Below are 16,728 nucleotides of genomic sequence, written 5' to 3'. Positions count from 1 at the left end.
TTTTTTTGCAGCTAATTTCTCCTTAATCTCGGCTCAGCAGGATTTATCAGGGAGTTCTTACCTTCAGAAGACATAAAATGTCTTCTTTGGAACACGTCACGTGAAAGCGGTTCATTTCTGAAGCTCTATTGTTATCATCACGGCTCATCGCTTTGTCTTAATATTGTCATTTCTGCAAGTCTTCATTTATTTTGCTAATTTATTTGCACTTATAAACCGCGTGTGAATATTCAGTTACTTATTTTCTGCTTCTTGTTATTCTCCAGGGGATTTAGTTCCGGGAATAAAATAAATCTTTTTCCCCGCTCTGTTTCTTCGCGCTCTTTCTCATTCCTTTCTTTGGTATTCGAGATAGTAGTCTTAAGTACCGTGAATTTTCAGTGTTAACAATAAGGTTGCACAATGTTCTTAATTTCGTCGTATTATACGGCGTTCTTGCGGATATTTATTATCTCGTTTGCGTACACACGCCACTCTCGCTTGGTCATTTCATTACGTTGCTCATTACGACGCTGTCATTTCCGCGATCTTATTTCGAAATCTATGACTCGACAGCGCGTTAATCGCGAGGAAGGAAATATCTGCGCCACCCTTTCCTCGTTTTCGCCGCTTTTGCGGCGTCTAGATCTTGAGAGTGTATGAAGTTTGCACCCCACTTTTTGAAATTTATAATTTTGAAAGTTGTTCCAGATTGTTCTGTCTTTGTACCACATTGTTCCAAAGTGATATTGCTTCATTCGAAACGGTTTTCGAATAAAACAAAAAAAATTATTTTTTGAGCTGGCACCCCACTTTTCGAAAATCGAACATTCTGATACCGCAATAGATTGTTCTAGTTGTTCCAAACATTGTTCCAAAAGGACAAATCCGTAAGTTGAATTATAAGTCCAAAAAATGAAAAAAATGTTTTTGACCTGGCACCCCATTTTTTGAAAATAAAGCATTCCGATACCGATATAGATTGTTCTAGTTGTTCCAAACATTGTTCCAAAAGCACAAATCAATAAGTTTAATTATAAGCCCGAAAAATTAAAAAAAAGTTTTTTGACAAACAGTCTATCGGACCAAGAGTAAACTTATACTATCTTTCTTGTTCCAACCGAGATCTTTTTGTTCTGAGTTGTTCTAGGCTTAAGAATTATAGTTCTAGAGTATGAGACTCATAAGATCATTCGTTCTCCGAAAATTCGTAAAAAAATCGATTTGACAGTACTCGACGTCAAGAGTAAACACATGCTTCCTTTCTTGTTTCAACCGAGATCTTTTTGTTCTGAGTTGTGCTAAGCTTAAGAATTATAGTTTTAGAGTATGAGACTCGTAGCGTCATCCGTTCTTCGAAAATTCGAAAAAAAAATCGATTTGACAGCAGCAGACGTCAAGAGAAAACACATGCTTCCTTTCTTGTTCCAACTGAGATCTTTTTGTTCTGAGTTATACTAGGCTTAAATAACGAAACAATTTCACTTTATTTTAAAACTATAATTCTTAAGCCTAGCACAACTCAGAACAAAAAGATCTCGGTTGGAACAAGAAAGATAGTATAAGTTTACTCTTGGTCCGATAGACTTATAATTAAACTTGTTGATTTGTACTTTTGGAACAATGTTTGGAACAACTAGAACAATCTATATCGGTATCGGAATGCTTTATTTTCAAAAAATGGGATAGCAGGTCAAAAACATTTTTTTCATTTTTTGGACTTATAATTCAACTTACGGATTTGTCCTTTTGGAACAATGTTTGGAACAACTAGAACAATCTATATCGGTATCGGAATGCTTTATTTTCAAAAAATGGGATAGCAGGTCAAAAACATTTTTTTCATTTTTTGGACTTATAATTCAACTTACGGATTTGTCCTTTTGGAACAATGTTTGGAACAACTAGAACAATCTATATCGGTATCGGAATGCTTTATTTTCAAAAAATGGGATAGCAGGTCAAAAACATTTTTTTCATTTTTTGGACTTATAATTCAACTTACGGATTTGTCCTTTTGGAACAATGTTTGGAACAACTAGAACAATCTATATCGGTATCGGAATGCTTTATTTTCAAAAAATGGGATAGCAGGTCAAAAACATTTTTTTCATTTTTTGGACTTATAATTCAACTTACGGATTTGTCCTTTTGGAACAATGTTTGGAACAACTAGAACAATCTATATCGGTATCGGAATGCTTTATTTTCAAAAAATGGGATAGCAGGTCAAAAACATTTTTTTCATTTTTTGGACTTATAATTCAACTTACGGATTTGTCCTTTTGGAACAATGTTTGGAACAACTAGAACAATCTATTGCGGTATCAGAATGTTCGATTTTCGAAAAGTGGGGTGCCAGCTCAAAAAATCATTTTTTTTGTTTTATTCGAAAACCGTTTCGAATGAAGCAATATCACTTTGGAACAATGTGGTACAAAGTCAGAACAGTCTGGAACAACTTTCAAAATTATAAATTTCAAAAAGTGGGGTGCCAACTTCATACATTCAGATCTTGAACAAATTGCGCGTATAATTCGCGAGCGAGCAATCTTACATGCGCGTATCAAAACGCTTCAAAACATCCCGCCAGTTTAAAATTTCAACACGGACGTTCGAGGTCGTCGGAAGCTCCTCGCACGTAGCCGTAGCACCGTGAAAGGTATGCCGGTCGGTCGATGAGAACCGAGCCGAAGGAACCACGCTCGAGGGAACTCCGGTCTGACCCTAGACGCGACTTACGTGTCGTTCACTGCGCCCGAATATACAGGAAGTCTACACGTGGGAACCTGCGGGCCGCGCACGTTGTCTGCTTAAGGAGGCCCGTTGCATCGGGACAATTACCGCTCCCACCGCTTTGTATGGTATCGTACATCGCGTCGGTAATGAAGTCGCAGGAGTGAGCAGCCTGCCGGCCGCACGAACCGCCGAGTGTCGGAGTTTTATAAGGAGTTTATTCATTCAAAATGCGTAAAATTATATAAAAATTTTCACGTAACTTTTACCGCAGTAAAACACATTCGTAGTTGAAGTTCCGTGCGACTCGTTTGCACTTTTCCCGAGAGATTTTATACTAAATATCGCGATTTTGCACATGTAACTGCACTTTGTCGTAGAAGCAATATAGATGATCATTGTTCCGGTGTAATTTTATATAAAAGTGACCATCTAAATAGAAAACCTATCATTAATAATAAATATTGCGTATTAAGAAACGTGGCACAGAAAGAAAAATAGTAATCACTACACCGTTTTTGTGTAATGGTCAACTGTAGGCTTGAAAACTGCTGTCTTGTGTTTTAAGTGGCATTGCACTGAGTGAAACGTGGCAAGGTAGTATCATGAAATTAGTTTAAATTTACATCGATCAATTAAGTAATGAAATAAATATATGAAAACGTAATCTTGTACGATAAGCAGTGAATTTGTGAGAGCGTCACTCTTGATACGCCATTGAACATACGACCCCTGCGCGCCGCGAAAGTACACACCTGGTGAATAAATACTTTAAAGTCTCGAACGTCACATCCCTCAATATCAGTGGAACTAATTGTCTTTTATTTCTCGCGCAATTTCGTTGCATTTCACGCTGTCGCCTCTGTGTCGAGAGATAGTTTATTACGGATATCCGCACACGTTCCGCGTGCACAAAATGTAGGAGGATAATGGATCAGCAGAAGGCGGCAATAACGTCGTGAGTTAAGGGTTAATCCACGAACGTCGTAGTCCACTCGCGAACGATGCCAGGAAAGAATTGATCGGGGAGGCCCGGGAGAGATGGAACCTGAATGGAAACTTTAATATTCAGTAGCGATCTTATAAATCAACGCGCCCTTTAACTTCGATGGAAGTTTAAGAAACTCGCCCGAGCAGTGCGTTTTTTCTCGCTCCTTGAATAATGAAGCATTTATTGGGTCGTTAAGCTCGTCCGTCGAGTATCAGAAACGGGGAAAAAAGCTTCCTGGTTCGCGCGGGAAATGCAAGGAAACGCGGAAACGTTGTCGGATTAAATGCGATAAATTGTATGTGATTCATACAACTGTGCATGCCTCGTTGCATGACTGCGAGTATTAAAGCCAACGTTAATTTAATATTGCTGTAACTGTATTCTCTCTCAAATGTACGTCTCGCCAGATATATCGTTTACCGATGTTGCGTGGTTCCGTCAAAAAAGAATATTCCTCCGAGCTAGAAAATCCCAAGTGCTGTACTTTATACAATACAACAGATGGAGCGATTGATTTTTAAAGAAGCGAAATGTATTTTCGGGAGAATTTGACTCCCCAGTGAATGCTCGCAAGGTGTCGTACATTATTAATATATTGAATTATTGAACACGTGTGCGCGTGTTTTGCAAAATTTTTCCGCTCGACAGGATTCTTCCGTCTGACAAAGTGCATCTATTTCGACTACATTTGGTTCGATTAATTTTCAAAATGCTCAAATACATTTCTCGAAAACTAACATTTCGCGGGGAAATTTAGAGGTAGTGCAGTCTGGTGGACGAATGCCTACTACGTATTCTTTCCATGGACTTGGTAATGTAAGGTTAATAAGATGTAGCATTCTTCTCTCAGGAACTTTCGAATTCATTCCTCGACGTACTATTCCCTCAACTCGTAAATTAAGGTAAAGTAAGAGTTTCGCACGGCTTTCCCTTATGCGGTTTACCGTGTTATTGCCTCAAGGCCTTCAGTTGTAGAATATATTCGTACATCGTGGAGAGAGACGACGACCTCGCGGAGTTTCATGGATGTATGCTGAGCTTATGTTTTATGACGCCGACGGAGCGTAACTTGTTACTCGCGTCAGTTAATTTTATATATATATAATAGAATGTCTCTCTCTCTCTTTCTCTCTCTCTCTCTCTCTCTCTCTCTCTCTCTCTCTCTGTACATTCCCTATTAACTCTTAAACCTTCAGACCGATCTGGACTAAATTTTGTATAGTTAGTCTCTAGGATCTCGCGGAAAATATGAACTACCATGAAACTTGAACATCTCTTACTCCTGTCTTCATTCTCTTGACACTTTGTGATAACCCGTGAGTAACGTCGGGTAGATTAAGTTAATGTTAATCATTACTTTATTTCTACGCTAAATATCATGTGAAGAAAAAATGTCTCAGTTATTAGAGAGAATTGACTTGGAGCACAAACATAAGGATCGATTTTCCGATAATGCGCAACAAATCATATTTGCGAAAGTACAACTCAATAATTTGATATTGAATTTTTATTATTTCCATTAATTAATTTATATGTTGCTAAGTTTTCCTTTCAATGTACATAACGTACATAATGTATTCGTATCTTCAGTACGGATATACTCGTGGATATAAAACTTTTTGTAACGGGGATTCCATTAAAATTTCCATCGTAGAGAAGGACGCGTAGACCCCGGACTGGAATGAATTAATTCACAATGGTCGATTGAATCTTGTATGCGCGATGAATCCCCGTACAGTGTGATTTTTCACGCTTATTGTAAAGAAGATACAGTGAAATGTATAAATACAATGGAGCATCTCGAAAATCGTAATTATTAGACCGTGTTCGCGCATTTAGCCCATTTCATTGGCTCGGCATTCAAATTATCCCCCGTCTACCTCGCGGCGATTCAATAAGCTTGCACGAATAAGGGAAGACGATAAATACGTTGTAATCTCTCCCTACATCGTGAAATTCGTCGATTTAAACTTCCCTTCGATTCGCCGTAGTGACGTAATTATCGACGATCTGAGCGAGTGCAAACGGGTAAAGCGATCGGCGGAGTTATTCCACGTATTTGCGCAATTTCTTGCCCGTGCTCCGACAAGTATTCGACTTCACCGCTTTTCGATGCTGACGCGATACAGTACGATGCCGGTATGCCGCGGATTAATCGCGAGACCCGGGCTCTCGTTAAGCGCGCATATACACGCGTATCTCCTGCATCGGCCGATTAGTTAGGAGTCTACGGTACACGAGACAACACACGTAAGTAAAGTATATCACGGAATTCAGAACAGGAGGTACTCGCACACCCACGGATACAAATCTTCTCGAAAATGGGGAGATAGTGCAGAGGGAACGAGAAAGGTAGAGATAGAGAGACAGAGAGAGAGAGAGAGAAAGAGAGAGAGAGAGAGAGAGAGAGAGAGAGAGGGAGAGAGAGAGAGGGGGGGAGAGAGAAGAAGAGAGGAAGGCAGAGAGAGGATATCCCCTCGGCGAACACATAGGGCGTCCCGGAGTGTTTTCCTGTACGAAGTTCCGCAAACAGGGAGAGAACGAGTTTCCGCGAGGCAGAAGGCAGACGCAAAAAGAAACGAGAGATTGATTTACAGGATGTCAACGTTTCCTGACGACAACCGCGCGACCGTGTCCGGACTTTTGCCGCGTATGGCCATAAGCGGAATGGCTGTTCGGGTTCGCTATAGAAGTTGAAAAGTGCGCCAAAGTTATACGCTTTTAAAAGACGTCGCGTTGATGGTCGTGATTTCCCGTACACCGGATGAGAAGAAGAAGAGCCGGAAGAAGAAGAATAAGAAGAAGAGGTACTATAGGTAGTGTATAGCTGATCTCTCGATATCAACATTTTATTCCGTCGCCATTTACCCGTAAAGTTCGGAGAATTTACTGGATTCGCGCGACGGCGATGATACACACACATCATAGAGTTACAATCAATGGAGATAAAATGCTATTTGAAATTTAAAGACGCGATCGTTGGCTTGGTTTCGCAGCGTGAACAATAGCGAGACAGCAGCGGTAACGGCGGCGGCGGTGGCGGCGGCGGTGGCAGCGGCGGCGGCAGCGACGTGCCCGAGGATTTATTGAAACATTTTGGGACACGTTACCGGGTAGTCCAATCGCGGAACTTGCGCGGTCTCTGTGCTTGACTGATGAATTATTCATCAAGATGGAGTACAATCGTCCTCCAGAGGCTGCAGCAAATCACAGTGCAGCACGACAATCCCGCAGACACAAGACGCGCTTTTACCTCCCTCTCAAACCGCCATTCCCACCCCCTGCCGATTTTTCCTTATTTCGATTCTTTCGTTTCGCCTTTAGGTCGGCCATCGTGCCGGCTTGCCGTGTCGCATTCTGCAGCGCGTCGCCTCTTAATAATAAAGTTCGGATGAGAACTTAGCACGGCCAACGTGGTGTACAGAGAAGGGCGAGCGCGATAAGAGAGACATGGTGGTATATAAAGCTGACGTACGTGCGAGTTTTGCGCCGGTGAAAAACCCCAAAGTTGGGGTTTTTACCGCTCCCGCGCAGCCGACTCGTCTTGCCAAAAGAACTTAATTTTTAGCGTCGAGTAACTTCGTCGTCTTGATACTTGGACATTGAAATATACGTCATTTTCTCCGAATTTGGCTCCTCACTATCCATGGCTGAAAGGACATCCGGTACTGTCAGGAAATCCTGTATTTTGAAGAGAATCCTCCGACGGCGGTAGTCACGTAGAGCTCGTACGTAAAGCGTGTCTGGTGCAAGCTCGCGGCATCAAAAATGTTACGAACCGTGGAGAGCGAGGCGAGGATTTATGCGCGCAAATACGAAAACGTCCTCGGAGTTATCGCGGTCCGCGTTTGCGCGAGATTCGCTTAAATAAATAGACGATCGAAGAAATATTGGATGAATAAATAAAACGCGCCGTGTCGCACCGTGTGTGACAAGAGGATGGTGCGCTCCCCCCTCCTCCCTCCGTGACTGTATTACGATTATGCAGTGTCATCGATGTAGCGGCGATCGGTTAAAGTTACGGAGATATGGTAGGCGTATCCGCTGAGCGGAGTAATCGCATCAACGTTGCCTAAACCTTGGTTTAAACAGCCGCGCGCGGAATGCTCCGAAACATCCTGTGCAAGTCGGAAGCGCGTTACCGTCACCATCCAAATTTATACGATGCATTATTGACTTGCATACGTAATTCGGGCAACATCTAAGGCAGTGTCGCGCATGTACAACGGTACATACATAGTATAAATTTTAACATCGCCTAAGCATATAACGTGACGCTCACATGTACATAGGTATATATGTAGACACGTAATGTTTCAAATGATACACCCGGCGCACGGCTGCGCAACTTTCCGACGCATGGTCTCGTTTACATTTTATCATTAAAAGACAAAAATGCCGCGTTGCGCGTTATCTCTGGTAATTAATTCCGTTAATTTACCGATTACGTTGCGAGCACGCGCGACAATAATTCAATCCGAATATCCTCGTGACTTAACGCGAGAATCGATCCTGCCTCACGCTGCACCGTGAACGCCGGAAGCCATTCCGGCGCGATCGCGCGAAAATTCCCGGACGCCCTCCTATCGTTTTGATATTCATAATCATAAATTGCCCGGCCAGGATGAATTCATCACGGGGCCACTTCTTTAATGCAATATGGCGGAAAAGTTTTTTTCCTTCCCCCCGCTCCCCCTACCGTGCCCCGTTCGTTTAAGGGGTTGAAACTTTGCCAGACGGAGCGGCGCCGAACGGGCTCCACTCGGGAGATCTACCTCGGGAGATCTGCCTTTTCTGCTCGCAATAACAAATGGCTCCGGTCTGGGTCTCATAAGAACCTAATTGAATTAGCGAAAGCCGTTGGCTAATCGCGCGAGATATTGGCCCCGATTTGTTTGGGGCGTGTGGGTTATGAGTAACTCTTGAAGCGCGCTTTCAGCGCGGAGATCCTTCATTTTTCAGCCGAGAACTGTCAGCGCTCCTTCCCAGCGTGATTAGCACGTATAATGGCGGCGATGAAAATTGATAAGTGCCGCATTTTGTCGCGATGGACATCGCGGTGAAGCCGCGTCCGTTAAAAGAGACAAACGCGCGCATATCAAGCGGTTTTATGCGTTTGTTTCAGGTTTCATCCCGAGTCACGAGCTTAAATAGCGCGAGGCGCGTGGGCGTTCTTGGCTGCTCGACGAGCGCGACGGGACCTGGTTAAATCAGAATGAAGAAAATTTCCGACACGTTTCAGGTAAGCGGATGTTAATCCCCTCCGAGCAGCGAGCGATACCTGTGCCAATATTATTTTAGCTGGGTATTTGATCAGCTGTGTTTTAGCGCAAAGGTTTTCGCTTAGCGCCGTCGTTTAGCGCGATACTTCGTTTTGATATGGAACTTTTGTTGGCCGCAGCGTTCGCGCATTCTCCGCTGCGAATTCACTTGCGAATTTACGATATCATAAATAATTATCAAGGTATATCGAGTTAAATCGCATTATGTCTTCTTCTCTGAATTCGAGCTGCCAATTAATCCTAATTAATTTTCATAACCACTGGTTGGATCGCGCAATGCTTGAACGCAAAGTCGTAATTATATTGGCCATAATGTGCGAGCAAAACCGTTTTGTATCCTAAATTGGATGAAGTAATTATCTTCGCCGCGAAACGTTTGTCGCAATTCGTTTGTAATTTAAGTTAATGAGATGCCGCGACAGTAAAAAATCTGATTGAATGCGCTAAATAGCCGGTAATGCGATTGCAAAATAAATGTTTGCGGATTTCGTTCGTTGCGTGCGCGCCGCGATAAATGGATAATTTATTTCTTGTAACTAAATTTGTTTTGAGTGTCTGGACATTCGGAAAATTCGATCTTTCACATACCACCACGTACGCACACGCAATAACATACGCGAATGTTTGCACATTTGCATCGTATTAATAACTGGCGAGTGATAACTGAGAGGACATTTTTAAATTTTATTCCTGCCCACTGAACCGTTCATTTAATTTTTTAATAAAAAAGAAGACACCGTGTCACGTGAAATTTTAGTTCCACTTTAGACCTGAACTTTCTAATACACGTATATTCTGTAGCATCTGTGTATGTGCAACACACGTGAGAACTGAAAACCTACTTAGAGCCTTTAAACGCATGAAATGCCACTTGTGAGTTCTAAAAAGAACCTCTCTGTAAAATCCGGTACGTTAAATATAATTAACAGAGGTTGATGTAGGCTTTGGAGTATGAAAAGTAGGCGCTAAATGGAGTATTGAGGTCGACAGTAGGATCAAAATTTCGACTCGGGACGATTCCAGCCCGTGTACAGAAAAAGTATAAATGCACGAAGTGTGTCTTTTTCCATTTACGTCGCTTTGTACTCGAAACGTTTCTTTCTCTCTTTCTCTCTTTCTCTCACTATTTCCAATAAACGAACGTTGAAAATTTCAGTTTAATGCTGCTTCACGTCGAGGTGCCAAATCAGAAAGCGATCGCTGACCCGCATGCGCACGCGTTTGTATGCATGCAACGTAATGCGAGGAAACTTCCAAAATTGGTCTCTCCAACTCTGATGTACGCGTACACTGCGGATATGCTGCAGTGAGCCGATATGTCACCGCTACAATTCCTTCCTCTCGAGACACTGACCTCATACAATTGACCCCGTGTTTCCGATAACGCATAGCGATTGATCGCGAGGGGACACATCGTTTATTTAATTCTTTTCATTAGAAAATCGACCATCCAGGAATCTATTCGTCGTAAAACCTACGCGTCGGAGATCGCATAGGACTTACGACGTGCGGCTTTGTTTCGTTTGCTAAACAGATAAATGCGGTTTAATCGTCTTGCGGCTTAACCACCGTGCGGTTAAGTCGTACGTTTTTCTCTTTGCGTCTCGCAACACGAGGAAGCTAATACAATAATCTAGCGCGACTGTTGCGGTCTTGTTTCTTGTTCGGTTAAAGATACGATTCGATTGGCGTCCCCGCAGATCGACAGAACGATCGAGTACGTTTTTCCTCGTGGGTACATAAAGAATTTAATAAATCGGCCGCGACCCGACGGCTTTTAACAATGGCTAGGGGGTGAGCTACATTAATCTAGAGGAATCTGTAATTTCGCCCATTCGACAAAGTAAGATTTACCGCTGACAGGGGGATATTTCACAGGCGGTAAGTCGTTTTTAGGATTCCTGGCTGGTACTACAATAAATCAGTACGTCAAACAAGATTCCTCCATTCGAGTCTTCCTGAAGCATTAACCCCCATAATTGACCCATTTCTTTAGTCGCTGCAAACTCACGCCGCATCTATTTCCGCCAAAGGATTGCTTTCCAATTTGAGACCGACGTATTTCAAGTGGCGACGGTAGTTCCCGCGCCTCAAACATCCTTTGGGCTTAAAAAAAGGGAGATAAAAAAAAGAAGAAAGAGAAGGGAGCACTATTTAATGCCCGGCGGCGGTAAAAGTTCGTTAGCTTCGTTACATCCAACTTATTGCTATCGCGCGCTCCAATTCGTCGCCGAGACCCGTCGCAATCTTAGATCGAAGGGAGAAAATCGCTATTTACGAGAGATTAGTGCGGTTGTTAATCTAATTTCCGCCTCGTTCTCCACAGCTTCGCGTAAAGGAGCAATCGCATTTTTATGCGTTTCACGTCGGCGTTCGCGCGAGTCGCTTTCTGCTACATTCAATATGAAACTCGAACTTGGATTAAAGCTACGCGGCGGCGAAAAACGATATAAAAAACAAGCGAGACGAAAAAAGAAGAAAAAAAAAACAAGAAAAATTCGGTAGCCGGCTTACCAGTATGTCGGTACGCGGCGTTAGCACCCGGAAATAAAATGCGCGCAGTTACGAAACTGCATTAAAGGATGCGCGTGTGCCCAGACAACAAACGCGACGTTTCTACGTGAGCCCGATCGTTCATAGTTTCATGCAGCTTAGGGAGGGAACTTTGATAACTGTCGTAAGTTGTTGGGCCGGGCAACTCAGCCGGCATGCGTGCCGTGACGCTGTATTTACGTTTCGTGCAAAATGCGCGATCGGAGATGTATATTCGCGCGCGAGAAGCAGCAACAACTGCGGATGACACTCGCGTCCGTGGCGCGCATTTGCGGCACATCCTGGGGCAACGGGAGTGAACTAGTATCGGAGCGAATAGTAGCACAGCGAGTAGTAGCAGTAGTAGCCAGAAATCCCGTGCGGTGTGAGCAAACGCATTATATTTTGTAAACACAATTAATACACAATAACACGGTTACAAAATGCAACGCTGCGAGATGCGACCGCGGCGGGGCGCGATGAATTTAACGTTTTCTGCGAGTTCAATTCTTCCCGCTGCGCATTATTCCACGCGGATGCGCCCGAATACACGCCATCGTGCAAACTTTGCGTTCGCTTTGCTCCTTATTTATGCAAGCAACAATGTAACGCAAAGTTACATCGATTGGGGTGTGGAAATGTATTCTCGCAACCCGGCTACGCCCATGCGAGACTGCTACTGGCACTACTGTTGCCGTTGCTAAAGCCATCTTACCGTTCCTATGTTTGGCGGCGTATTATGCAACAATATCGCCCGTGTGTTTATCATCCGCGAATGTGATGTCAGCGCGATCAGCGTACGTTATTGGCGAATAGCTAATGCATATCATCAGGATTATATTATAAAGCCATCACGTTGCGCGTCGAAAGCACGTATACTGGGTGCTGGAGAAGTTCCCCGGACTACATGAAAGTAATTATAAGAGAGAAATAGGATCTTGCTTACCTGCTCCGAGCTCGTCGTCGTCGTCGTCGTTTTCGACGCTCGTAGCCTTCGTCAGAAAACGTCGACGCACGTCGCGAGTATCACAAGTATATTCATATAATTGCCGAATCACTACTCAGAGAAGAAGAGTTTGTCCGTTCAATATTTGATAGCAATCTTTCCCTACCTTTTATCGTGTCCTCTGAATGAAGTTAGCGATCGCGGACTGTCGGCGTGCACGCGACAGAAAGGGAGAGAGCGTGAACGAGTTTAAATACATCCTCAACAACTATCTAAATAGTCAAACTGCCTCTACTGTGTCTGATAAAAACTGTCTCGAGCCGGCTGTTTTAAAAGTTTCGCTGCACCGCGACTCGGACGCCATAGTGAATTGCAGCAGGGCGCGTTTATTACAGTTTTCGTTCTAAACATCGGGCTCGACAACCCTTTCCGGGCTTGACTCAGCCTTTTGAGTTACCCTGTATACAAGGAAGTCTCGCGACCTTCGGGAAACGCGTCTATGTACTTAGTTGAATAATTAAGCCAGCTTTGCTCTCAGGTTGTTAGGTCGATGGCTGGCGTCGAATCGTGAAAGCCGATTAGTCCGTGCCTCGAATCCATTTTTTCCGCGCGTTCTTATCAATCTTATTAAATGCGGTGTTATAACGTGACGTTATACCGCGGCGCGATAATATCGCGATCGTATATTAGATTAGTCGTATGCATAAATTTTGTCGCATGTAAATCGGTCCAGGTTACACCACGCGTTCTCTCTTTCTCTCTCTCTCTTTCTCTCTCTCGCATTGCATTTTAATATTATTCAAGTCGCATGTTTGTTATGCATTATTTCAGCGGCGCGTATTCGGCCTTACGGGGTGTATTTTGCTAACCCAGTTACATTCGGAGTTACTGTATCTTCCCTAGTTACGCCACCTTGTTCATTCGTCGCCGCTTTTTACAGATAATCATTTGTTCCTGTGCACTTGTGCCTGTGACTTGATTAATCTGCAAGGACGCGCGGATTCTGCCGCGCGCTCACAGAGCCATCGCGTGTGCTCGCGTTTTCTTTCAACAGCGTCTTGCCTCAGAACTGTGTCCCCGAGATTCGCGCGACGCCTCGCAGAAACGAAATTGCCGAGGTCAATGCATTATAGATTAAGATCAATCGACCGTATCGTTCGATCGATCTGTCGCGGAAACTGAGAATTAATTGCTGGCTGGCTTGCACATGTATTCGAGAAGTTAACTGATCTGCGCTTCCGTAACTTCGTGTGTTACACACTAATCGGGGGAGAGAAGAGAGAGAGAGAGAGAGAGAGAGAGAGAGAGAGAGAGAGAGAGAGAGAAAGAGGGAAGGAGAGAAGGTCTCTCTCATGCTCCGATTGCAGCAGCGGTGCTACCAAATCCCGTCATACTTGATGCGCACGTCAGCGTCAAAACGGCCTCATTACTCATAGTTGGGCAAGGCGCATTCGAGGCGCCCGACCCTTGCGGCTCTGAATCGCACGTGCTAGACACAACATCGACGTGCTAATTTTCCAATCTCCGGTTTCAGAATGTCTATAACTTAGCCGGCCCAATAACTTGCCCCTATATCCATGCTGGCGCGCATCGGAACGTGGAATATGCGGGGCGAAATTAGTCTTGCGCGTCGACACCGTCAATAATGCGCTCGTCGATTTTAACGCAAGACGACAAATCTGAGCGAGGGGGAAGGAAGAGAGGGAGGGAGGGATTGCGCGTAGCGACTTCTCCCGATGACTACGATAAACGACACGCCGGCGAAAATGTGGCGGTAATGAAGTTCGAGAATTTAAATTGATTCGAGCCACTTATCTGGGCATTAAAGTTGTCGCGCGAAATTATAACGAGCTGGTGAACGAATGGCGCGCGAACGCGAAGTTCCGCCTCTTCTTTTTCAATAATTCGCGGTCTGCTCCGGACCCAGGTAATTGAACCGAAACGTTTTATTTGCTATTGGCACATTCGCGTTGTCAAAGCGGGTTGCGCAAAAAAACGGCGAATGGTTTGTTTAAAGGAATAGAAAAATTAATTTCGCTAGTTTGCATTTTCTCCCTTTGCGCCGACGCGTAATACGCAAAACGCAAAAATTATTGCATGCAAACTGTGGGATATGTTTCACGGTTGCGCATCGCGCGTACAGCTTTTATTTATATGTATTTCCGGATCGAAAGACGCGCGCTGTAATAATACCCGTGCGTGCATGTACGCTCGACTTGCGTGACGTTTTCTGCACAAAAATATCCCATTTTGCATTTTTTTCAGCTGGCATTCGACTAATCGCGCGCACACACGCCCGTACACGCGGATCACTGTCGTAGCGGGAATACATTCGGTAGCAATTATAGTTGCGTTCGATTGATTACATATTCCCGAAACGGTTAAACAGTTTAAGCGACACACTCGATGGTGGTCATTAGCACGAATTAACCATCAAATACCGATTGATCTTTCGACTGATCGAGCTGTTTCACGGCTTAACTATTTACCTCAATGGCACACGCGTTCATTAAAGTGCACCACGGAAGGAACACGGCTACGTGGGGCAAAGCGGCTGGGCGAAATCGTGTCGCGTTGGACTATATTTGGCGTTATATGCAGCTCCGACATTTTACTACGCGAGTATATGCGCTCGTAGCTCTTAACGCTATGTGCGAATCACTAATTCATAGAGAGGACGCTTGCGTACTGTTACGATGCATTCCAGTTAGATGCGAGTAACGCGTACAGCTACGTCAATAAAATATATGACGACGAGTTTTACTCTGTGTCGCGAACGGTTGGCGATTAAACTTTCGATCATTTTCGCGTCGAAATTTCCGTTTCTACATTAATTCTACGATTCTGTGTTCTTAATTTTTGGATCGAAATAGACGCGTGTTGACGATGATGCACAGTGGGCCAACCCCAAAAGAATCAGTGACCATTTGCGTCGCAAATGCAAAAGCGGGCAACGAGACTTTAACTGTACATATGTACCTTGTGTGCTTTTGCTGTGCACCGGGCTGATCTACGTAGGTACACACGATAGCTGGCTACTTGTACCCCAAAAAGAATCCAGATCATAATTCTCAAGAGGATTTCTGTTTCCAAGCTGATAGCGAGCTTCTTAAAGGATCGTTTGGTAAATAAAAGAGAGAGAGAAAGAGAGAGAGAAAGAGAGAGAGAGAGAGAGAGAGAGAGAGAGCACAAAAACCGGAAGGTTTATACTATGTTTTATAAGGCGAAGGGCAATACTTGAAAAATCGTTACGAGAGAGCGTATTTTCACGGAAAGTAAAAGCTCGCGCGGAGCTCCAACGCGTTAGCTTCCCATTCGGGGCTGAGATAACCGGACCTATTAAATATGCATTACTACAACTGCGCGGCGCAATGAGAACTCGCCATGTTACGCTTTTCAACATTCTTATCGCATTCGAATAATTACACATTATTCCTCCGCAAACAGAAGGATTGAAAGCGGCGAGATTTTTCTGCGCAATTTTTCCACCGATTAACGACCGGAACGGGGACCTATCCGACGGGTTTGCGAAGAAACGGGTGTATGGATAATTGTCTCGTACAAGGAATACGTTCGCATGGGCGTGTGTTTTTGCGGGGACGGCTACAAGGGAGAAAGTTCGTCTTCGCGCGTAGCAGGTGGAGCATTACGCAAAGTCGCGAGTAACAAGCCGCCGCATTAGAGAATACTGAACGTATAAATGGCGCGCCGGCGTGCCTCGTCCGGTGAACAATGCACCTCTTGCACACCATGATGCACGTATACATTCACGTACGTCGTTGGGCGACGCGGCGCGCCAGCTAAATGTGAATTCTCACTAGAGTACAGCAAAGGGAAGGAACTGCTTTTACGCGCTTTACGTCAACTATACTATGTTGAATATTAGCTGAAAGTCAGGTCCGAATAACCCCGGGATTTATTGCCTCGATAGAGATGATGTTTTCTAACTCAGTTTCTACGTTATTCCTTCTCGCATTTCATTCGCGGCAGAGAGAGAAAATTTGCGGAGCAAACGTAAAATATTTTCTGCGTTCTCTATTTCTCGTGCCCGGAGAGGTTCTCTGAAAATAACTCACTCCGATTTAGATAATGTTTGTAATGACTAATAAGCGACTTTATCCGACCTACATATTCCCTTTTTCTCCTTTTTACATTCCATCCCTTTTTATTTAACATAGCTGAAATTTTAATAAATTCCACAGAGAGAGAGAGAGAGAGAGAGAGAGAGAGAGAGAGAGAGAGAGAGAGAGAGAGAGAGAGAG

The 16,728-nt window shown here is 43.9% G+C and overlaps 2 protein-coding genes across 6 annotated transcripts in view; one reads left to right on the top strand and one right to left on the bottom strand.

The window, feature by feature from the left end:
* LOC116850916 (neuropeptide CCHamide-1 receptor-like) overlaps positions 1 to 16,728 on the top strand; it is a 244,077-nt gene that overhangs the window by 83,350 nt on the left and 143,999 nt on the right. For all 5 annotated transcript variants that reach the window (XM_032829759.1, XM_032829752.1, XM_032829751.1 and 2 more), the window contains one exon: positions 8,832 to 8,948. The gene's annotated coding sequence lies outside the window, so the exon portion shown is untranslated. The remainder of the gene's footprint in view (positions 1 to 8,831; positions 8,949 to 16,728) is intronic.
* The window catches only part of LOC116850913 (hemicentin-1), a 178,318-nt gene that overhangs the window by 121,868 nt on the left and 39,722 nt on the right, over positions 1 to 16,728 (bottom strand). The window lies entirely within an intron of this gene.

Source organism: Odontomachus brunneus, unplaced genomic scaffold, assembly GCF_010583005.1.
Source record: "Odontomachus brunneus isolate Ranch 3 - 2012 unplaced genomic scaffold, Obru_v1 Obru_scaffold_160, whole genome shotgun sequence".
NCBI lineage: Eukaryota > Metazoa > Arthropoda > Insecta > Hymenoptera > Formicidae > Odontomachus > Odontomachus brunneus.
Note: the sequence above shows the minus strand (reverse complement) of the source record. Positions and strands in the feature narration are given on the sequence as shown.